Source organism: Cupressus sempervirens, chromosome 7 (genome assembly GCF_028749045.1).
Source record: "Cupressus sempervirens isolate cs-2001-9-10 chromosome 7, ASM2874904v1, whole genome shotgun sequence".
NCBI lineage: Eukaryota > Viridiplantae > Streptophyta > Pinopsida > Cupressales > Cupressaceae > Cupressus > Cupressus sempervirens.
Window position 1 is genome coordinate 877,987,574 of NC_143124.1, and position 25,585 is coordinate 878,013,158.

Below are 25,585 nucleotides of genomic sequence, written 5' to 3' on the forward strand. Positions count from 1 at the left end.
CCCATTTCATCAATTAAGGTTGTTAAGAAATTAGTTGAACATTGGCTAAATATAATTTGAAAATTCTTTCCCTTTTGATGTGTGGAGACCACACAATCAAGAATGAAGTGGACATTTCAATAACCAACAACAAATGTGTTTTCTTTAATCAATTTTGACACTCTACAAGCATTTACACATTTGGTTGAATTTATTGCATTTGAAATGTGAGCATGATTTATACTAAAACAATGGTTCTCGGAAAAGTGTCCATGAGCAATCCTCATAACTATTAATTGGTAAGTGAAAGCCTCACCAGATGGAACTCATAAAATACATAGAAGCTCAATCAACATTTTGTTATACTTTTTGAGATTATAAGGTAGAAGATTCAATAGATTATGGTCGATAATTGTTTTTTTTTGATAGAAGTTCCACATATAGAAGCTCATCAACATTTCATTATACTTTTGAGACTATAAGATTGAAGGTTCAGAAGAGCATAGTCAATAATTTTTATTCTTTATAGAATTTTTATGTAGAGAAGTTTGGTCAAAATTTCATTATGCTTTTGAGACTATAAGATAGAAGATTCAATAACTTGTAGTTAATAACACAGTCATTGACATATATAATGTTGTGATGCGAAATTGGTTCTTGCGGCAGTATTGAGTTGTAAGGGATTACGGATTGTAATCAGGTTGTAATCACTGGATTGTAATAAGATCAGACTTGCTATTTGGTGGACGTAGCCCAGGGATTGGGTGAACAATGTTAAATCTTGGTGCCTTGTGTTCATTTTTTTGTGTGTTCTATTATTTTCTGTTATTGGTTATATTTGCATGTAGTTTTTATTTCTATCCGTGTTTTATCCTAACAATTGGTATCAGATCTTGGTTTTGGCTTGGTCATGGGTTCAAATCTCTCCGGTGCCTTCCCAACCCGCGTAAGCACTTGGTATGCGCATCGAGGGGGAGATTGTTGGGTGATGCGACGTGCTCCCTTGCCCATAGGTGGTTAATTATGTGGTGTTCCATGTTCACTAATAGTCATGGCTTTTGGTGCAATGGCAAATGGGCCTAACATATAACTCTTTGGATAATAAATCCTTTTAGTATTGGATCTTTAGGTTTATGGGGCAAACATCTTCTTGTAGAACTATGTACTGTAATTGATATAGGCTCTTTCAATTAGATTCTTGTGACCTACTTGAAGATTGGAAATGTAAATTTATTAAATGAAACAATGCCAAAGATAAATGTGTTCTTATGGGTTGAATCATGGAAGGAAGATACACACAAAATGGAATTTGCACAAAGATGTTAGAAATTTTCAAGAAAATGTAATTAATAGGGTAAGGCTAAATTCCATAGTTTTCATCAGTATAATCCTTGTCTTGTACCCAAAATGGGAGCTTTGAAATTGTGTATGGATATCCATGAAAGCACAATGGAAGGTAGGGTTTTGCAAGACATGAGCTTTGATCAAATATCCACATTCATGATTCAAAAAGTTCTAATTTTGAAATGGTGTATGCACATACTTGTAAAAATTAGAATGATGCAAACTTTTTGTAAAAATTTCTTCAAAAAATTGTTTTAATGGAATATTGTAATTGCGTGATATGCACATAATTAATATTGACCATTTATGCAAGAGTATTGTGTGAAATAATATGAGCATGGCATAGATATCGGCAAAGCATTTAACAAATCAAGAACTCAGAAATTGGAGGTTTTAAGTCTATTGAAGATTAATATATCTGAGAGGAAATGCTAATATAAAATGGATAAGTTCTATGTGCCTAAAGAGGGAACAACAACATTGATAAGAAAAGATTGTTCTATTGGTGTGACAAATATGGTAGCATATTTGCAAAAACATATATGTTAGACAATGTGTCAAGGAGGGTTCTAACTCTTTATAGCTTTAGCTTGCCTACTAGACTCAAATGTAAATAGAAAGCTTATTATAAACAAGAAAATACTCATTTTCTTTTCTAGATTGTCCTTTTTTCAAAAATTGATAAATATAAAGTTTTCAAAAAATAATAATTTATATTTCCCAAATAATTACCTAATATTAATTAGAAAATATAAATCACATTATAATATTATTATCATTTCTAAAATAAATAATCAAATCAATTTTAGTAAAATCAAATCTACAAAAACACATACAAGGGATGAATTCTATATTAATCCCATCTTTTTTCTGTCCGCTTTCCTTTGCATTGGTCCACACTTCTACATGTAATTTCAAAGGATGGATATCCAACAATTCCATGCCGGAAAACACTGTTGGGAAAGTCCTTGGAGCTTCAAATTTTTTAGATGAGAATGGTTTTTAAGGGGAGAAAAAGGAGTGTGAAGATGCATTGTACTGTGATGAGAAATAGATGTCTAATAGAGAGGGTGGGATTACAGATTGCCTCGATGAAAAATTTAGAAAACTAAGCTAATGAAATATGTAGTTGTTGTAAAATATTAAAGTACTAAATAGATCAATTAAAAGGCAAAGAAATTATATGGACATCCAACAAAGGCCATTGGAAGAGGGTATGCACATATAGGACATGGATATTTTCTTGATATTAATAGTAGAGATGCACTGGCATGATAAGGTGTGTAAACTATTTTCAATGGACTTAGCCAACAGAACATAAGGCTGCAACAAATGCACAATATAGATCTATAAAACCCTTAAAACCTTCATAGACTATATAACTCTGTTAATGTGCAGAATATTTAATGACCATTTTTTATCTATTGCTATGGAAACACAAGTACGACACGTGATCTCTATTCTCATAATCTGCAAGGATTAAAGTACACAAAATGATGGATTTTATGTTAATTCATTTCAAAGTTTTCCAAATGAATATATTTTGGCAGGTGCAAAACTAAATGTGGACACATTTTTCAAGATTTTCTTTTCCTCAACATTTATGAGAGCTAAGAGATGAGTATAGACATCCATCAAAGAAATGAGGCTTTGTGGCCTGCAATATTTGCAATGTATGCACAATGTGGATAGGTCAAATGGGCAAGCATACAACTAAGTTGGCAACCTCTTTGACATTCTTTTCCACATGTATGTCTATTCATGGGCTCAGTGAATATTACGATTGCAGGGCATGCACAAAATTCAATTTGGTAGAATACTCTCGCCTCTACCAAAATAAGAGCTTCGGATGTCCATAACAACAAGCATAGACAAGGTAAGTGAATTATTTGACAAATTGATTGTTTTTCTAGACATGAACTATTTAACAAAATGATTATTTTACTAGATAATGTACCTTCACTAATAGAATATTCACAAAATGTAATGATTGTAGGATTCTGAACAAATTGTGAACTATCTCGTAGAAACCAGAATGAGCCAAGGGATTTAAAATTTAGTTTACCCATAGCCATAAGTGATAAAAAGAAAATATGATGCAGTTCATGAATACAATCAATTCGTGGAATCCTAATCAAATCTTGTTCAAGAAAAGTGGTCATAGAATTATATCAATTTGGAATACAAATTAGATAAGAAATAATATAAAAGGTGAAAAGAGTAAAGTAATGATGATTTGTGTATAGTATTACTGTTGTTTTACAAATTATATTAATAGAATCTATTTCATTTCTTCCAGCATAAGTTCCTTAAAGATTCCTTCATATAATTGTATACTTCTATAAAAGGAGTAATATGAACAAGGAGAAAGGTTTTAAATCTGTTAACAAAGGTAGAAAAAATCTCGCAATAGCATGAAAGCTTTGGCCACTGGGATAATGGGATAACAAAGTCAAGCATCATAATAGAGGCATCACTTTTTAAAGAGAGCACTAAGGATAATATTTTCTATGACACCAATTATGTTAACAAGATTTTGTTCTTTAAGGGATCCAACTTGGACTAGAAGAATTGCTCTAGTATTATGTAGAAATGATGATGAAGGGGAACATTGGAACTATGCATAGGGCAATTATGGAAAATGGTTCTATAATTGTGATTAAGTGATTAAAATAGTTTTGTAAGTTGGATTTTTTTATGATTATATGCCAGTTTTGGGGAAGCTCAATACCACCCCTTATCAACAATCTCCCCCCATTTAACCAATATTATAGATGGACAACTTTACAACTAACTCTTTTAGTAGATTACTCTCATTACCTTTGTTTGTGTTTACAAGAATGTCGCCACCAAGACTTCTCTTGGTTATGCCTATGTAAATTATGGCTCTTCTTAAAATGGTATGTCTTTTCTCACTTGTTTCTATATTTTAAGGGTTTATCATGCTCTTTATCAGTAAGGTTTTGTTTCTCTATTTTGAAATTTCTTTAGGTTATGCCAATTCAAAGTCTCACCTATCATGCTACATAAATCAAAAGAGAATGGGGAAATGATATAAAAGAATGAAAAAAATTTATTTGATTCACCCCTAGCTCAACTATTAGTTTCTAATTAAAAAAAGGGAGGGAGGGGAATTTTCCTCGAAAAACATGGGCAAATGATATGTGTGAAAGTGATACAAAAGATATAACAACTACAGATTGCACATCACCTTCTGACACACCCAATGAATTTTATCTCGTAATAATGGAGAAAAAGATGCTAGAAGAATTTATTTGCAAACTTGAAAAAATCCATCAAAAACTTAGAAAGAAATCATCAAAAGACACTTAAACCACCTTTCATGGAAGCTATTTGGTACTCCACAATTGATCTCTCCTTTGAAAAAAATCAATTCCCTTCAAAATGCTAAAAGGAAAAAATATATTGAGAGAAAAATAAGAGATAAAATGATATTATTTTATTTTGGAAGGCCTCATACAATGTCACTTTAGGGCTGAGTGAAAATAAAATTAAAAATACATGGTTGTTTATTAAGTTTTACTTTCGTTATTTCTTTTCTACCCACAGATGCTCCTGTATGCAAGCTGGATGTACACAAGGCATGCATCCAACCTTGTTGATGTGCCCAAATGCATAGACCATGCATATTGCACACCCATAGGGCTAGGCACACACCCCATGCAGGTCTAGCCCACATCCATAGGTGCAGCTTCCCTTGGTGCAAGCCTATAGGAAGCACATCCTACACATCAGTAAAATACTTTGTTAGGCTATTATCATTGCATCTTAATATTATTTTGGTTGGTTATCCAATGATGCAATAAAGAATAAATTGGTTGGGTTGGAAAAGAAGACTTAGTTATGGCATATCCTAAATAGATTTTAAATTTTAAAATGATGTTTCTCTTGACAATGCCTTTCCATGACCATCTTTAATAACATCTAAATAAGTTGTCAATGGTTTGAATTCACGTTAACCTCAAAGCCTAACATTCTCAAAAACAAAAATCTTTTTGGATGCTCTAGAAGATGAGAAATTCCTATCATGTCCATTCTATGAAGCCATGAAAATTGAAGGGAGTTAAAGCATAATGTAAGTATATTTTCATGTATAGAAGTTTGATTCACATAGTTGATGATAAAATGGATATATCCTTTAAAGTCGGGTTTAACAACAAAGCTAAAGACTAGAAATATTAGACTTAATGGTCATAGTCAAGGAGTGGATACAATAGACAACCAATCTTCAAAATATATTATAGGTCACATAATGTAAAACATTAGATACTTAAAGTATCATTAAGATGTTGAAAGGAATGTGAAATAAATGTGTTAGAAAAGAAGAGCTTTCTAGAATCTACAAAATATAACTATCAAAGTATAAAAGAATCTCCTAACATTCTAATATGGTCAAATGAAAATATTTCAAGTTGTGTAAAAGTGCTTTATTTTTTTAAAGGAGATGCTACAAATGTGTAGCTTATTTCAGATGATGGGAAGAAATGTCAAAAGCATCACAAACAAACATAAATCATACTAAAATATAAGTAAAGAGATAAATATGCATAGTTTGCATTGAACTTTTTGTTCTCATCTAGCACTATACCGTCATAAAATATTAAAATTAAATAGATTTTCCATGCAAAGTGGCAATCCCATGCTTATGCTAAAAGATAACAAGTGAGCATGCAAGTAATATCTAGGAGAAAGTAGGAAACAAAATATTCACATGGACCAAAAATTATTAAACCTATTAAATCACAAGTCCAATTACTACAAAAGAGTGTTTAGAATATCCTCAAACATACCAATATATCAAGCTTCCCATTGCAAAAGGAAGAAACATTTTCCATGAGTGCCTCGCGTGCTATGCATGATGACAAGTCACAAGATGAACCGTCAAGATTCAATCTTGCATCTTTCCACTTAGTCAAACAATCATTAAGATCCCTTTTAGTACGAGCACATGTATAACCAAAAACTCAAAATCCAGCGAGTTCCTCAACAACAACTTTCCTATAGAAATGGTGACACATCTTCATGTTACCAATCAATTGCAATATCAAACACAAAAATTGTCAAAGCAAGATACAAGGATGGATAGAAATTTCTATTGAGAAGAAAATAAGTAGAAAAAGAAATGAAATATATCTAAGGTATATGAATACATAAATCAATACATATGAAGATAATGTGATTTTTTGGAACTTGAAATAAAATGTAGATCTAAGTCATATTGTTACTTGGTAAAAATACATAAAATTACATGACCTAAATCATCACTCATGAATTTATAATGACTTTTTTCACCTAGAATCATGACAATTTTTTGCAATAACTCATTATGAGTTTTTCTGTAGATCACTTAGGACCCAAATTCAACTCAAAAATCCTGTAAGTGCTTGCACGATTTTTAATCTAACTAAAAATATAGAAAATACAAAGATGAAATGTCTACCCCTCCAATAGTAGCACATAGAAAAATTTTATGCTAAAAAAAGAGAGTTGTGCCTATTTTTCTAATGCATATGACTCCTTTTCTATTTCTTCTTTCTTAATTTCATTTTACATACTTTTATTGCTAGAAATTAAAATTATAAAGGAGAAATAACTAAAATTCCAATCACTATTAGATTTTTCATTGTGAAACATTTAAGAAAGAGATTCGACCACATTTAATGCCTCCCAACATAAAAATTTCTCCATTAACTGGGAAACAACTACATAAGCTTGTCGACTTTGTATTGCATCCTTTGGCATGTGGTGAAGAAATGCTTAAAGCATGAGTAGAATCACTCATTGATATTCTACAAGACCCTTCAAAAGAAGTCAAAGCAAGTTCTCAAATACAAGAGAGATTGCTAAGGGAACCATTCTACAAATAGGAGAGGAGATAAAATAGTCAACAAGTCCTCAATTGTTATTATACTACCTTCAGCATATGCAAAATATGCATAGGTGAGCTCATCTAAACCTTTTTCCTTGCACTAGTAAGAAATATTTATAACAATAGAACAAGACTTCTTGTACTATTGTTGAAGTGGAGACTCAAAAGACAAGATATGACCCTTTTCTTTCTAAAATTGTAAACACATCTAGGGAAGTAAAGTGATAATATGCATGAGTAATCTAGTCTTAGAATCGCCAAATATGAAATCACATGATTAAAGTGTTATCTTTGACAAAACTTCAATATCTAATGCATGGTTGGTAGTAGACATAAGACCTTTTAGTACTTAAGGCCAAACTCCTTCAAAAGCTAGAGCCTTCGCTTATTCTATTCCAATCTCAACATGTCCTTGGATTTCAAAGCCTTTAGAATACAACCTACCTAAATATTTATCCTAATGGTTGATTTAAAATTCATCTTTAGGTATGTTGGTTAGTAACACATTTTTAGCAGTTTGGTCCCAAAATGATAATCTATCAACCACATGTGTAAAAAGCTCAAGGACTTGTGTATAAACATGGACAAAATTAGTATTCATCACTGCCACAAAACTCCAAATTAACTGTGGGTATAGAATGACCTTCTTAGGTTCTATAATCACAACCATCACTTCTAAAGTAAATAATATTTCCATAATGAAACCAAGGACTTGTGGTGTGGGGTTTCTGAAACATTGATGTAAGCATTGCAATAATGACACACTAGTATCACTTGTAACACTTGGGCATAAAACATGATATATTTGATGAGAGTGACATGCTAAATGTTGAGAGGTACATTCCATAGCCCACTTTAATGCCTCTGCACCCCAATCCTCCTAAAAATCACCTTGGAAAAAAATTGCATCAACAATACTAATTACAAGAGTAGACAATAATGTAGCACGTGGAAGTTTTGTTCAAGTTTAAGTCATGTCCTCATTCGTCCACCTCATGCTAACCTTTTTGGACTAGACATATTTAATTAAGCTTGCTACTTGTTGCATGTACTCATTTTAACTATAATTCCCAACATCATAAAGCCCAAGATATTGGATTACAAGTGAGAAAAGAACGTTCAAAAGAAAATTCTAGCAATGCTCAAGTATAATATCCTATGAGCTATCCATAGAGACAAAAGTCACATGAAATAGCAAAGGAAGATGACCTCAAAAATCTTCATCATTTTCATATGCTATTTCTGCCAAAATAATTAGTATTATATCAACATGAGATACCCAATGATGGTGGCCCTATAATGTGGACTAAAATTCACCTGCATTTACATCAGGTGTGCTAGGTCTAATTTCTTCTAGCAAATTTAGAGTGCAAACATAATAGTAACCAATTTCACTTGACATGTGTCAGCTTTGAGGCTATGTATGGAGCTTATCACTTGTATTAATGGACCTGGCATATTTGTCAATGGACCAAAACTTGAAGAAAATTGTCTAGACCTTCTTGTGTGGAACTCAAACATACTATTAATAGGACCATACATGCTATGGCTAGTAGTTTTTCTCCAACTTAGATTACCACTTTCATTTTGAAGAGGGCCTTCTAGCCAACTTCAAACTAACAAAAGTAACATATGTGGCTGTTGATTGAATATTTGCATTGGCATTGGACCATGAGAAAATTATAACACATGAATATCATGGTTAGCCTCTATAACTCAATCACTTGGTCTCTTTATTTATTTAGGATGATCTTCAAGCATTTCTTGTGAGAGTTCATAAACTGAATGATTAATTATTTGTTATTGACATATATGTTCCAAATACAAATTGATTCACTTAGTCACTGAAAAATAAGTTGTAAAAGACCCACTTATTTCACTAGAGCCATTAGAGTCACAATCCTTAATACCTTTTGTTATTAGAAAATCAAGAACATGAATAATGTTTTTTGATTTAGTTGTTATTGTACTCTAGATTTGTTCAATCTCATTAAGAAATTGATCACCATGGCACTAAGTAACATATTAGAGGCTCTTCAACAAGTGCTCACTCCATCTGGATTCCAAAAGTGTAATAGAGTTTAAATTTTCTATCCATGGGGCCATGCATGTCAATACTTGATTTTGAGCAATGATATCCAAAGCATCTGATGCAGGAGCATCCAATGGTGTAATGGAAATCTTGTATCACCCAAAAATATGCTTAGTGTTAGTTTCTATTTATTATTTTTTTCATTTTTTGATACCCATTTGGGTCAAATAAAGATTCCAACTCTCATAGTTCCACTATTGGTTTTCTAGGTTAGAGTTTTCGAGCACCTTGCGATACGTGTCAATGTAGAAAATGGTTTTTTTTTAAAATTGAGCCATAATTATGATGAATTAGAGGGTAAGTTGGAGGGATGATTATATTTTTAATTTAAAACACTCTAGAAAAAGAATCAGCTCAAAAGGCTTTATAGTTTGAAAGTTATTACAATTTTAAGTTGCTTGGAGACCTCCTAAGAGTGCTTTTGAGTTAGATTTGAGGTATTAAATGACCTTATGTAGGACTAAAAAATGGAGGATGAGAAAATATAGTTGAAAGGTCTATAGAGTGCTTCAAGATCTTTGTGGAAATGTAAATGGTTCATCAATCTGAGTCCTAGATCAAAAGTTATGCCTCCCAAAAGTTGGACTACCATTTTTGGACTTTTCTAATTTTACACTCGCTTGTAACATGATTTATAGAACCTTCTATTTTGGTGGTGGATTCCAAATGGCATATTCTAGAATGTATTCCTAACCCTAAACCTAACTGGTGTTTATTTGAGAACATTTCTAGCATTTTAAAGGCAATTCTTGGTTGTGTTTGAGAGAAGGTAGTGTGAGGAGGATTTTTCCCCAAGATTTGACCATTGTAAGTCCATAGGGCATGTATTTTAGTCTATTTACATGTACTAAATGTAGTAGCATATTTTAATAATAATAATATTCCCATTTTCTCATATTGCATTCATTTTGGTTGTGGTTTGCGTCTTCATGAAGTGGTATCAGAGTAGGTTTACCTGAGTGTGTAGAGAGAACATCGACTGTGAGGTAGTTTGCACTAGGACTATGTAGTTTTGGGTTTGAGACAAGAAGATTCCTCCATGAAGGTATCATGGTGGAAGGGCTGGAGTTATTAATCCTAAGGTTAGAGCCCTCTAGAGACAAGTACAAGCATTGCAAGAGGAGATCCATAGAGGGATGAATGTTTCTGCACACAATGAAAGTGAGGAAGAAAATGAAGAAGGAAATATTGGGTCAGAAGGGCAAGGAGATGGAGAAGTCCTAAACTAGGTAGAGGAGAGGCTTTTTAGGGCCATTACTAAGCTTGGAAAAAGGCCTAAAATTGACATCGGTATGTTTTCAAGAAGTCTAACCCAGATGAGTTGATCAGCTAGATCAATGAACTAGAGAATATTTTGAGTATGAAGATATAGGGGACCCAGATAGGGTTAAGTTTGAGAAGTCCAAAATGAAAGGCCATGACACAATCTACTAGCAAGAGATTTAGCTAGAAAGAAATAGAAGAGGAAAGGAGAAAATCACAAGATGGGATTGCATGGTGGACAAACTAAAGAAGTAGTTCATTCCCAGTTATTATGAGCTTGATTTGTTCAAGAAAATACAAGGGTTAAAGAAGGTAGGAAAATATGTCCAAGAATATATAGAGGAATTTTACCAATTTCTTATCGGGGTAGGGCATTCATAAGCAAACAAGGAGAAGGTTGCCAATTACCTTAGTGAGTTAAGATGTAGAATTCAAGAGGAGTTAAGTTTGGTTAGAATGACTAGTATTGAAGAGGCATACCAATTTTCCCTACAAGTTGAGCAGAAGCTAAAAAAAAGGTTTGATGGAGGGAAAAGAAGGTGTGGTCAAGGAGGAAGTGGTGGTGGTAGGTCATTTGGAGGCTGAAATGAGAACTAGAGGAAAAATGAAGATGTGGGTACTAGCAAAAACTAGAGGAACAAGGTTTTAACCACTCCTGTGATCAAAACTTTGGAGATTAGAGAGGAAGAGGTAGAGGACATGGACAAGGTTCTAGAAGAGGAGGCTTTTATGGTACCTATTTTCATTGCAATGAAGAAGGTCATTGTGCCTTTGAATGCCAGCAATGCCAAGGAAGGACATATAGGAGAGTTGATGGACAAGCAAGGGTTGTTCATGTGGATGAGGATGCATAGTCATCACATTCAGAGGATGCAAAAAGAGGAGAGGTTCTAGTAAATGAAAGGGTCTTACTAAGTGGTGAAATTAAACCTAGACAAAGGAGGAGTTTTTTTTGTACTAGGTACAAGTGCAAGGGTAAATGTTGTGATGTTATTGTTGATGGTAGAAGCACTAACAACTTGGTGTTAGAAGAGATGGTTTCAAAGCTAAAGCTCAAGAGGGAGAAAAAACCCCAACCCTATTGGATTGCTTGGGTGAAGGATGATCATAAGGTTCTACTTAGTGAACAATATCTGGTGAAGTTCAAGATTGGGAGCTACCATGATGAGGTTCCCTGTGACATCATTCTAGTGGATGTCTTTCATTTATTGTTAGGAAGGCCATGGCAATTTGATAGGCATGTTGTACATGATGATCATGCAAATACATACTCTCTGAGAAAGGATGGAGTTTGCAACAAACTGAAGCCCTTAATAAAGGAAGGTGAAAAGGTATACAATAGTGCTAGGATGTGTCTTGTTGATGGAAGAAATTTTTTTGATGGCATGAAAAACCAACATATATGTTATGCTTTGATTCTTAGAAAAGATAATGAAGGAAGTAGTGAAATTCCACTTGAAGTTTTAGGCATATTAAGTGAGTATGGAGATGTCATCTTTGATAATGTTTCAAAAGGGTTGCCACATGTAAGGCAAATCAATCATCAAATAGATTTAATCCCTAGAGCTAGTTTTCCTAACAAGGCTACTCATAGTATGACTCCTACTAAAACTGAGGAGATAAAAAAACAAGTTCAAGATCTATTGAGGAGAGGTTTGATTCAGGAGATCCTAAGTCCATGTGTAGTACCTACAATGCTAGCACCAAAGAAGGATGGGGAGTGGAGAATGCATACAGATTCTCAGGCTATAAATAGAATAACCATCAAGTATCAGTTCCCTTTGCCAAGAATGGATGATCTTATTTACTATTTGAGTGGAGCTCAGTACTTCACAAAGATAGATCTCAAGAGTGGCTATCACCTAATATGGATATGAGAGGGAGATGAGTGGAAGACTACATTCAAGAACAAGGAGGGTCTATATGAGTGGTTAGTCATGCCCTTTGGACTGACCAATGTGCCAAGCACCTTCATGTGGCTTATGAATGAGGTACTAAAGAAATTCTTGGGAAAATTTGTTATTTTCTTTCTTGATGATATCTTAATTTTCAGCAAGTCTTTGGATGAACATTTATTGCACATTCATAGTGTCCTTGAAAGGTTGAGGGAAGAGAAATTGTTGACTAATTTGAAGAAATGTAGCTTCATCAAAAAGGAGTTAGTCTATTTGGGGTTTGTCGTATCAACTGAGGGTCTTAAAATGGATCCAGAGAAGGTAAATACCATCCTAGAATGGCCTACCCCAAGGTTTACTACTGAGGTGAGGTCATTCCATGGTCTAGTTAGTTTTTATAGGAGGATCATTGGAAATTTTAGTAACATATGTGCACACCTGACTGAAACAATGAAGGATGATAGAAGAGAGTTCAAGTGGACTACAAGAGCTACAAGAAGTTTTGAATTGTTGAAGAAGAAGGTGAAAGGACAACCTATGTTGGCACTTCCTAATTTCAATAAAGTGTTCTAGGTGGATTGCGATGCTAGTGGCAGTGCTATTAGGGCTGTATTGAGCCAAGAAGGTAAGCTTATTGCCTATTTTAGTGAAAAACTGAATGATGCAAAGAAGAAGTATTTTTTTTATGATCAAGAGTTCTATGCAATAGTTAAAGCCTTAAAGAAATGTAGCCATTATTTATTGACAAAAGAATTTGTCTTGTATACTGATCATCAGGCATTGTAATATCTAAATAGCCAAGGTAAATTGAATTAGAGATATTTGAAATTGGTAAAGTTCATGCAAAACTATAAATTTGTGTTGAAACATAGAAATGGAAGGTCTAATAGGGTAGTAGATACATTGAGTAGGAGACAGTTGTTGCTGACAATAATGTAGGTTGAAGTGGCTAGGTTTGATGAACTCAAGAATTTGTACCCTAAGGATCCTGATTTTGTTGAAGCATGGAAGGCTTGTAAAGAACTTGCTACTCTAGACATGACTAGGTGGCTAGATTATTTGATTTAGGATGGTATGTTGTTCAAGGGCAATCAACTATGTATTCCAAGGAGTTCTATGAGGGAGAACTTGATCGAGGAGAAACATAGTGGAGGAATGGCAGGACACTTTGGTCATTATAAGACTACCTTCATTATTAGAGAACATTATTTTTCACCTCAATTGTCACAAGATGTGAAGAAAATTGTGTAGAGTTGTCAATTATATCAAGTAGCCAAAGGATTTAGTCACAATATCGGACTTTATCAGCCATTGCCTATTCCATCGAAGCCTTGGGAGGACATAAGTATGGATTTTGTTCTTGGATTGTCAAGGACACAAAGGGGTAATGAATCAATATTTGTGGTGGTTGATAGGTTCTCCATGATGGTGCATTTCATTCCATGCCACAAGACTCATGATGTAGTACATATTTCTGATTTTCTTTTTAGAGAAGTGGTGAGACTACATAGTCTCCCAAAGAGTATTGTTTCTAATAGAGATACTAAATTTGTGGCTTATTTATGGAGGACTTTGTTAAAGAAGTTGAGGACATAATTGAAGTTTAGTTCTACACATCATTTGTAGACTGATAGACAAACAAAAGTGGTAAATATAAGTCTGGGTAATTTGTTGAGGTGTTTAGTGGGAGATAAGCCCAAGTGATGCAATTTAATTCTACCACAAGCATAATTTTCTTGTACAATAATTCTGTAAATAGGAGTACTGGTAGATCACCATTTCAAATTGTGTATGGGAATAGTCCAAGGACTACACTAGAGCTGAGAAAGATGGAGCAAGGGGAGAGGACAAGTGCCGAGGTAGAAAAATTTGTTGAACATGTCAAGAATCTACATGAGGAGGTACATGCACATATTACCAAGATGAACCAATAGTATAAGGCTAGGGCAGATCAAAAGAGAAGACATAAAGAGTTCCAAGTAGGGGATCTAGTTATGGTATACTTGAGGAAGGAATTCTTTCTAGTGGGTACCTATAACAAGCTAAGGATGAAGAAATTTGGTCCCTACAAAATTTTGAAGAAACATGACTTAGGAAATGCATATGAGGTGGATTTGCTAGATGTGATTCACATTTCTCGTATCTTCAATATTATAGCCTTAACAGAATATCATGATGATGGTACATATGAGGGTTTGATGCTAGAGCCATATCCAATTCCTACTTCAGTGAAAGAAGAGCCAAAGTACCAGAAATAGGTAGTATGAAGAACACCTAGTGAAGTGGAAAGGATGACCAATTTGGATATCCTCAATGAAGGTTCTCCATTTGGGTTTTCTTCTACTAGCTATTAAGTGATAGGGTCACTTTTCAATCTACCCTAGGTGTCTGATGGAGGAGCATCTAGTGGTGTAAGGGCAATCCTATACCTCCCAAAAATATTCTTAGTGTTAGTTTCTATTTAAAGTATTTTCATTTCCAAATACCCATTTGGGTCAAATAAAGATTCCAACTCTTATAGTTCCATTATTGGTTTTTTGAGTTAGAGTTTTTTAGCACCTTGGGATACATGTCAATGTAGAAAATGGGTTATTTTGTAATTGAGACATAATTATGATGAATTAGAGGGTGTAAGTTAGAGGGGTGATTACATTTGTAATTTAAAATACTCCAGAAAAAGAATCAGGTCAGAACACTTTACAGTTTGAAAGTTATTGCAGTTTTAAGTTGCTTGGAGACCTCCTAAGAGTGCTTTTGAGTTAGATTTGGGGCATTAAATGACCTTGTACAAGCTTGAAAAATGGGAGATGAGAAAATCTAGCCCATAGGGCTATAGATAATTTTGAGAGCTTTTCAAAAATGTAAACAGTTCATCAATCAGAGTCCTAGATCAAAAGTTATGCCTCTTGGAAGTTGGACTACCATTTCTGAATTCTTCTACTTTTTCACTGGCTTCTAATGTGATTTCTAAAATCTTCTATTTTGGAAATGGATTCCAAATGGCATATTCTAGAATTTATTCCTAAACCTAAACCCAATTGGGGTTTATTTAAGAACATTTATGGCATTGTAAAGGCAGTTCTTGGTGGAGTTTGAGAGAAGGTACTATGAGGAGACTTTTTCTCTAGGATCTAACCATTGTAAGCCAATAGGGCATGTATTTGAGTTTGTTTACATGTATTGAATGTAGTATCATATTTTAATGATAATAATATTCCCCTTTTCTCCTATTGCATTCATTCTAGTTGTAGTCAACATCTAATTATCTTTACATGATCTCATCATAGAGGAGTTCATTGAGCTTTAAATGTTCTTTTGCTATATTTGTAGAAAGTTGATACTAAAACTAATGATAAGAGTCTAGAAGACTCCCTAAAATTGCTTCCCTATAACAATGGTCACCTTTGTCATCTTTTTCCCACTCTCTGATAGACAATGTCTTAATCATTTAGAATGCATCATCTCTAATTTTCCTTAAGGGATCAAGCGGCTTATAAAGAATAAGGCTTAACAATCTCTATATTTCACATTTTGGAAGTTCATGTTGCATATACACCTTTGCTAGCATAGTGAAGTATCCATCTGTAATGAAAGGATCTAAGGAGTACCATTGTATATAAATTTTTTAAAAATGACGTTTAGCCAAAATACTAGGCTAGAAAAGATTAAAGAATCTCTTTGACATAATTCCTTGTATCTGCCTCACCTTTTAAATGATTAGCAAAGCAACATATGGAAATGCAAAGTGGATAGAATAATAAAATATGTGAAGTAAGTAATCTATACAACCTAGAAAAAGATCCAATCTAGATTGAAGGAGATTCATAAAAGCTATTTTTGCAAGCATGACCCTAGATTGGCCTCCTCTCTATTGATCTCATCTTCCCCCAAAGCATAACTCAAAATAACTTCCAACACCAAACTTAGAAATTGGAGGAGTTCAAGGATTTGCTTGTGAATAACAATGGAATTCTTGGGGCAAGCTCAAGAAAAAGATAATTAATCCATTTTACAACTTGATCACTCATCTTTCTTGCACCATCATCAAAGCATGGCCCATATAGAAAAGTAGCCATAGAATTTAAGGAAATCAATAGATTTCTTCCATTGAGTTCTTTGTAAAAGATCTACACTTTTGGGTCTATTTCCTTGTATTGCATTGGTTTGGATGGTAAAACATATATGTTTCACTAATGACTGATAGTTCCTTATTTGACTCTATTGATTGGTCGTATCTTTGAAGATTGGTTCTAAAATGTTGTAGCAATTCAACATATTAATTTAGATTATTTCTAACATATTTTCTACATTCTGATAATAAAGTAAAAATTTATCTTAAATATCTTTGAAATTATTTGTATATTTCTAAAAGGCTTTCCATAATTTTTCCACTTATTTTGTAATATTCTATTTTAACTAGTTGAATTGATTAGCCATTTCCCTAGCTATATTTTTTTAAATTGGCATGATGGTCTCTCACTAGGCAACTTCATTCTACAAGCTATAATGACTTTAGTTTGTCTGTGTTTCATATAATTTCTTAATAGTCAATTCCATTTTACAAGCTATTATGATTTTATTTTTTGTGTTTCATATTTATTGGGAAATTTCTAAGAATCATTTGTAGACAATCTAATGGTTGTTATCTTCAGCTTCTGAATCTAAGTAATTTTTTTAATCTAGTTTAGGTTGTTTTATTGAAGGCTAGGTTTTAAAAAAAAATTAGATGATGGAGGAAATTATTTTTTTCAATCAAGATTTATTAAAACATTTGAGTGATTGGAATCTTGAAACACTTAAATGATCATTATTTGAGTGATTGCAATCTTCAAACACTTAAAGTGGCATTATTTACAAGATAATCTAATGAATGTTATAACAGTATTCAACTTATCTTTATGTAACCAGAAACTTGGAGTCTAATTAAGAACATAAAGTGATCCTACTGATGTGGACTTCCTTAGAATCTAAGTCATATTGGAAATTTGGACTCAGTTGAAAAATTTAAAACCTAGAGAAGAATAGAAGCTAATTGTATGATGGAAATGGACTCAAGAAGCACATGAAGCTCAACTCTATGTGAGATATTTATACCATTGAAATTTAGAGAAAAAAATGAGGTATATCTAGATATTTAGCTTAACTTTTGGGAGTCTTGGATGCTTTGAAACCTAGTGGTTGAATAAGTGATGCTTTAGTTCTGAAAACCTAATGAAGCTATCTATTTTTATAAAATCTAGTTTTGATGCCATTGGATCTTGAAATCTAGTTGGATATTGAAAGGAAAAGCTCAACTGAGACATTTTGAGCCTTGGCCATTAGCATACCCTTTTTGTTCAAATGAGGTGACAAGCTTGTTGGTTTAGAATAGAGAATCAAAAAATTAAAATAAAATAAAGAAAAACCTGAAGGGAAGATAGATTAAATAGGAAGACAAATTGAATAGACAATTTTTTTTTTAATGTAAGATTGTGATTTGGCCTAGTATGATCCAATATAAAGATGACTTTGGAGCAAAAAACAAAGAAAATAATTCTTCTTCTACCATATTGGAGTAGAGTGGGCATTAGATACATTTATGATATTGTTAGCTCTGAGATATGCCTCACTTCTATTGTCATAAGTTATAATTGTTGTTGTTATCATGTGTATATTGAAATATGATATAGCTAGGATTTTGTAGATGTTGAGAAAGAGAAAATAGGTGGAGAGGAATTTCCTTTTCAGTTCAGAAAAATGTAACTTGCTTTATTTCAAAGGTTTTTTACAAGAGAGGGTTGAAAAATTAGCATTCAAGAAGTGTTATGATATGGGGGATGCCAAAAAATAAAAAATATTTTGAAGAATTATTTTAGTAGATCTTAGGCTATTTTTTCAAGCTATCTATTTTTTGAGTCAGTTGGGTGCAAATTTTACTATCAACTAGGAATTTATATTAGCATAGATTAAATAGAGTACAAAAAAATAGAAGAGATGGAAACTAGAAATCCAAAGATAGTACATTCTATATTGTTCATGCAAAAAATTTACAAGATGAATCACCTATAATTGCACATTTTATTGAAAACCACACCTCTTTTGCAAGAAAAAATGCTATGGAGCTCTGAGCTCAAGTGTCCTATCTTGAGAATTTGGCATCTCTAGAGTTCCTATTTGCAAAAAATATAATTTGAAAAGGATGTCAATAGTAAGTACTAATTATTCTTGTTGTATTTGTTGATTATTTTTCTCTAAAAGTTTACAAATATTACATTACAATGTTTTTTCTTTGGGTATAATCATAACAAAAAGATAGCGATTGTGTGATGGAGGAATGGTGCCTATGGGAAGCAGAGAGGTGCACGCTTATGTGCCTAAAGAAATTAAAGGTATCTAAAAATAGGCTTTTATGAAATTATTTTTATGCCTATTTTAATGGTCTATTTTTTATTTTATTTTTGCACTTTTTATTGGAAATGATTTGCTATTATTTCATGCACTGACATTCTTTTCTAGATAATATAGAAGCATCTAGCAGTAGATCAAGATGCCCTCCTGATCTAGGATTTATGTGGGGAGTTTGCATCTGATGTGGTATGATGAAACCAATTTTAGATTCAGATGATCACACTTGAGTTTCTCTTAAATATATTTATAAGGTATCCATTTTATGAAAGAAGATTGCATGATTTAATTATTTGTTTGATTTCCTTGAATTGTGATTCAATTATTTTTAAAAACAACCTTTTCTTAAATGTTTTAACAAACTAATTTTCTATAGACAATACAACTAGTCTTAAAATTTCCTTGTCTAATTTTGTGCATTGATCTTTTAGCAAATAAAATTTAATTACATGTTTCTATAACTGAAACCATTTGATATGTAACTTTTTCTTAGCATTTTGAGTTCATAGAGAAGTTGCACAGTTACATGATAATGATATGAAGAAGCTACTACCAAAAAGGAAGCTCTATTTAGTATTGGATCTAGATCACACATTCCTCAATTCTTCTCATTTTGTTGAAGTTCTCCTCGAAGAGGTGGTATATGTCACATCAACTTACTTAAAGGGCATATCAAATGCTAAATCATGTGTGCTAGTTAGTCAATTACTTGGATAATTTTTAAAATATCATTTTAGCCTTTGAAATGATTTTTTCTATAGTTGTAAGGGCTCATGCTTTAGTTACCTATTCCTTTTTCTTGATTTCACCTTTCCATGTCTGTTAACACATCTAATTACCTTTTATATTTTTTATTGTTGTTTATTATTAGTTCGTTCACTTCTTATTTTCACTCAATTGCTAACTTAAGATTGTTTCCTTAGACTTATTTATTCTTATTCTCTACTACATGACTTGTAATCCTTTTCATTCATGATAAGAGTTCATACAAAGTGTAGATATTTGATCCTAAGAAAGAGGAAATATTTGGTCCTAGTAAACACTTTTAGCACCCACTTGAGCATAAGGTTGAAGAAGAAATATTTGATCCTTTGGCACCCCCATATGCTAAAACATGAGTATTTCAATTGATTATGTGTAGTTTTTAATAGATGTGAATTTTTAATGGGGATTGATGTTTTTATTTAATGCAAAGGTCTATTTTATTGACATAAGTTGCATAATAATTTGTATCTTTTTTTGAGAAGTTAGCACAAGAAATAATACTTGTTTGTGGCCAAAGTGCTCTAAATTATATTTTGTAAGAGTCTATCACTACAAGAATTTAGAGAAGTGTAATTCACAAGAAATATAATTTTAAAATGCTTGAACAAAAGAATTTAAAATTGTTAAATTGCTTTTTTTTTGACAAAAGTGGATGAGCCATTGAATATATATATATATATTATATATATATATACATATATGTATATACATACATATATACATATACATATATACATATATACATATATGTATATATATATGTATGTATATACATATATATATATACATATATGTATATATATATATATGTATATACATATATGTATATACATATATGTATGTATATACATATATGTATATGTATATATATATATACATATATGTGTATATATGTATATACATATACATATATGTATATACATATATACACATATATGTATATATATATACATATACATATATGTATATACATACATATATGTATATACATATATGTATATATATATATATATGTATATCTGTATATATGTATATCTGTATATATGTATATATATATATATGTATATATGTATATATATACATATGTATATATCTATATGTATGTATATGTATATATATGTATATATATACATATATACATATGTATATATAGATATATATATGTATGTATATGTATATATACATATATATGTATATATATGTGTATATATATATATCAAGAGCTCAAATGAGAAAAAAACCAATAAGAAAATTCAGTATCGTCATAGTATGTACAAGTGAAAATCATTGATATTTACAACATATTATATCGATGAGCAATTCAAAATTACAAAAAGTAGGAGTATTCCCACCGAAAATAAAAAATCTTTGAATTTTTACATTTTTAGAGCTAATTTGAACAATAGGCATGGAGGACTCAATGATCAACCAAAAATACCAATGTTTTAAAACATGCTTGATCTTGAAAAATTTAATACAAAAAAATTAAGGTAGCCTTTATGCTACAATTCTTCCATATCCTCACAAGAAATGCCCTTAGCAGAAGTGGAAGACATAGGAGGTGGTAGAGAATAACCCCAATCAAAGTCCAAAAATGGTAAAGGATCAACCTCCTAGCCTGAACCTAAATCTTTAGTGATGATAGTAGATGTATCAATGGATGAAGGCACACTTTGAACTGTAGCAACTAGGGTAGAGTAAGCACCTAGTTCACAAATAAACTAGTTTGGGGAGGCCAAAGGATTCATCATGTGAGCAAAAAAGACATGTGCATCAGATATTGGTAAACCCAAAATATTAAGCAATGCAAACCCATTTTTCTTCACACGCTCAACTAGCTGATGACCCAACACCCATGCCATGACTTGCAAAGTCTATGTCAGGAACCGTGGATTATGATTTTTGAAGGGATTTTGTAATACCTTGAATGTTGCCATAACTTCATGTTTCTGCATGTCTTGGGATCTTGAAAATAATCCACCCACCAAGGCATTCTTGGCCCACAAATCATAGCTCTACATCACTTGTTTCAACTTATTATCAGCCCAAAATTCCAGTTAGACCAACTTGAAAGCAATAATTTCTAGTTGCAAAGTTGATTAGAGAAGGTCCATAACATTGGACAAGAATATTAAGATCAAATTTGAAGGAAACAACACATGTCTTGAGGAGGCAAAGAAGAAATCCTCCCTAATAGTGGTGCAAATTGCAAGATGAATAGAGTAAGAATGCACAATAGACATGACATGCAGTGCTACATCATCCAAGGAAGAAGAAAGTGCATCTTCTTCCTCAACCAGTTGAAGCTTAATTCTAAAATTTTTGGGGAGGATTTTTTGGTGATATTGGTAGCAGGAATCACATTTCAAACAAGCATCAGATGGGGATGACATCCTAAGACCAAGAGAAATGGCAAGTAGAAAAAACATGGATACAAAAATAAGAAAAAGATATGTTTATCACATATAGATAAATCCCTCATCACACACTTGAAGGATATGAAATACCTATTCCCATGTGATTAATAAAGAGAGTACCACCAAAATTAGAACCCAATTGCAATTCTGATGGATTAAGTACAAACTAATGCCCCAAAAATAGAGATATTTCATATTGATCTTACCATTTGTAAAACCACATAGCCAAATTGAAGCAAAATCATACTTAGATTTGTATGCACCCTAAAATGGTCACCTAGACTATGGGCCTCCATTATTCAATTTATCAATTTATCAAATTTCCTGAATCAATGGTTTGCAATATTTTATTAAATCAATTCAAATCAATTTCCTTAATAAAATTCAATTTGTTTTATTTCTAAGGTTGGTCATTTTATCCTAAGTCTTATTTAATTAAAAGAAAACCTCTCTTTTAATTAAATAGTTCATCCACATTTAATTAATTAAGAGAAAAACCTCTCTTTTAATTTAATTAAATATTTCCTATTTAATTAAAAAAACTTGCTCTCTTTTAATTAAAAAAATAAGTCTCCATTTAATTAAAAGAAAACATCTCTTTTAATTAAATAATTCATCTACATTTAATTAATTAAGAGAAAAACCCCTCTTTTAACTTAATTAAATATTTTCTATTTAATTAAAAGAACTTGCTCCCTTGCCAATAGTGGCATGTTGTGATGGTTAAATTGTTGAGTTGTTATCCTTGCCATCAAGGTTCAAATCTATTGGGGATGAGGTCCCTTGTTTGTGGCCTCACTGGTTCATAGCTCTAGGTCAAAGCATTTACCCCTCTTTAAAAAAAAAAAGAGAACTTGCTCCCTTTTAATTAAATCAAATATCCCACTTAAATCTATTTTTGATGAAAAGGGAGTTAAAGCAAATAAATAAATTAAATAAATCTTTTATCTACACTTAATATTGGACTTATCTTCATCCTCTCTCCACTTTCTTCTCAACTACTCCACTTTTCTCATTGGTGGATCTTTATTTCACATGGATCATTATTTCTCCACCCTTGATTAAATCTTTTTCCTCTCAATCTAGATCGTCCAATATTCTTTATAAGGGAGAGCCCTCTCCTCATTTTGGATACCCATGATTATGCTATTGTTATGCTGCAAGATTAGAGAGCAAATTTTGAAGAAGGAGTTTTGAATGCTAAAGATTTTGTGTATAACTTCTATCTTCTTGTCTCATTCTCTCTTGCACCCATGGCTTTCATCATGGGCTTTTATCATTGCATTTTCATATTAGTTTAGATTCATATTTGCTTTCATAGATTAGATCTTGCATTGTTTTGCATTGTTATCATTTAGATTAGCTTGCATCTTCATTTTCATAAATATTTGATGATCATGGAGACTAGCACTCTTTCTTTTCCTCTTTGAATCTCTCATTTCATGGTGTACTTGCATGGGCATGAACTAGGTCAAACTGAGGGCCTCCATTGCAAACTCTTACACTCCATGAATAGAGAGCTATGAGTCACCGTTCGGGACCTCACTTTTGAGAAATCTTGGATATAATGACCCATAGTAGTGTGCCCACATTTTAGGCATACTTTCATAGATTAGATCTGCATTGTTATTTATTTTAATTAAATTAAATTTAATGTATGCCTAAAAAATAATAGATTTTGGGTGAATACCCTAGCACATCCCCTAAAGATTCTAAGTCTCTCAAATCTTCTACAAATCCTTCATCCAACAAAGATCCTAATGATTTTCATCCAGTTCCCTATAGTTATCCTCAAGGGCTACCTCTTAGAGAAACTCAAGCTAACCTTTACTTGGCTGCAAATACTTTTGATAATGCTAAACCTAAAGAGCCTAAGCTTTCATGCACTATAATGCATACTTCAGCTAGCCCTTCATCATCTCCTCCGAAGTCTTCCATACAATTCCAACATCTTTCCTTCTCCTTAGGATTGGTTCCATGTCAAGAGGACTCTAAAAATGATAAAGAAAAGAATATAAAAAAAGATCAAGATCAAGAACCTTCCATGTCATCCAATTATTTTCACAATGTCTCTGGTCTATTTCATGGTTCTTTTGATCCCTTATGTCCTTCCTCATTCATTCCACCATGTCTTAAGTCTCCTCCTAAGAAAGATCAAGCTACTACTTACACTGTTGAGCTTATTGATAATCCAAATGACCTTAATATAATTGTGCCTTCCAAAGATGATACTTCCATTAAGGTTATTAAAAATAGTGTTGTTACTTCCAATAATTAGCCTATTGAAAATCAAGAGAAAAATTCTACACTTATGTTATTCAAAGATTTTTGTCAAGGTCAAAGTGTTCCGTCTTCTTGTTCTACCACTCCATGTTCCCTTCCACTTTCTACTCTTCCAAAGTCTTCTCAAGCTTTAAGCTCTCCTATCAAAGAAGTTTCTCCTATTAAAAATGTTCATGATCCTATTGAAAACCCTAATGCTAACTCTAAAGATGATGATGTCCTTGATTGTCATATAGATGTTGATGAACTTATTGATTACCCTTTTGCATCTTCCACATCCATCCTTGGACCTCCCCCACCGATACTAAATGATTCATGTCTTCCTTCCATCTTGGGTCCTTATGTCCTTCCCTCTCCTATCTTGCCTCAAGATCAATGTAGATGCATATCCTTGAATCCTTTTTATCCACCCATTCACCTAAACTATTCATATCATCCTTCTTCTTCCACAAGTTGCAAATCTTTTGGAAGTAACTTGAATGTTCAATACAAGAAAATGAAGCAATTCAAGAATCCATATAAAAAAGAAGATCATCATGTCTCCTCTAATCAACATGGTGGCATAAAGTCAAAAGAGATATCTATGAAAAAATTATAATACAAGTATGGGTTCCAAAATCCATCATTGAAGATATTATCTCTACATCATCAAAAAGAAATGAAAAGAGGGCTATGGCTATATAGATTCCAAAGTCTCTCTTGAGAAAGCCTAATGTTGAACAACAATTGAAGTTGACATTCAAGCTTCCAAAGAATGCCACTTTATCTTCTTCCAAAAGCATTCTTCCATTCCATGCGCCTAAACCACAACCTCTTCTATCCACTCACCATATTCCTTTACATATTCCTTCATGCATGTTTTCTCTATCCTCTTGTCACCCTTCAAGGTGTGTGTTGATGTTGATCTTGCCTTCATTTCCATGTTCCAATCTCATTCGCTTTGCATAAAGCCATATCTTCCATTTTTGTCTTCCATATTCCTTTCCCTATCAACATCTTTGGGCATACCATTTCAACTCCTTTTCATGTCATGGTTTAAAATTTATAGAAGCATTATCTATAAAGCTTGACTTCTTCCAAAAAAATTCAAAAAAATTGAAAAAAATCGAGTAAAAAAAGAAATAAAAGAAAAAATTGAAAAAAATTGAAAATGTGCCTTGGTGAAAACCTGGTAATCAGGAACCTTGGTAGCAAAAGTAAATAGAAATAAATTCATCCTATGGTGAAAACCACTTCCTTGTGGCACCTTGGATAAGTACCATGATGAAAATTT

General features: G+C 32.5%; 1 pseudogene; it reads right to left on the reverse strand.

Annotated features, from left to right (window-relative positions):
• Nucleotides 1–7,101: 7,101 nt before the first annotated feature.
• LOC149550268 (uncharacterized) overlaps nt 7,102–25,585 on the reverse strand; it is a 32,516-nt pseudogene continuing 14,032 nt past the window's right edge.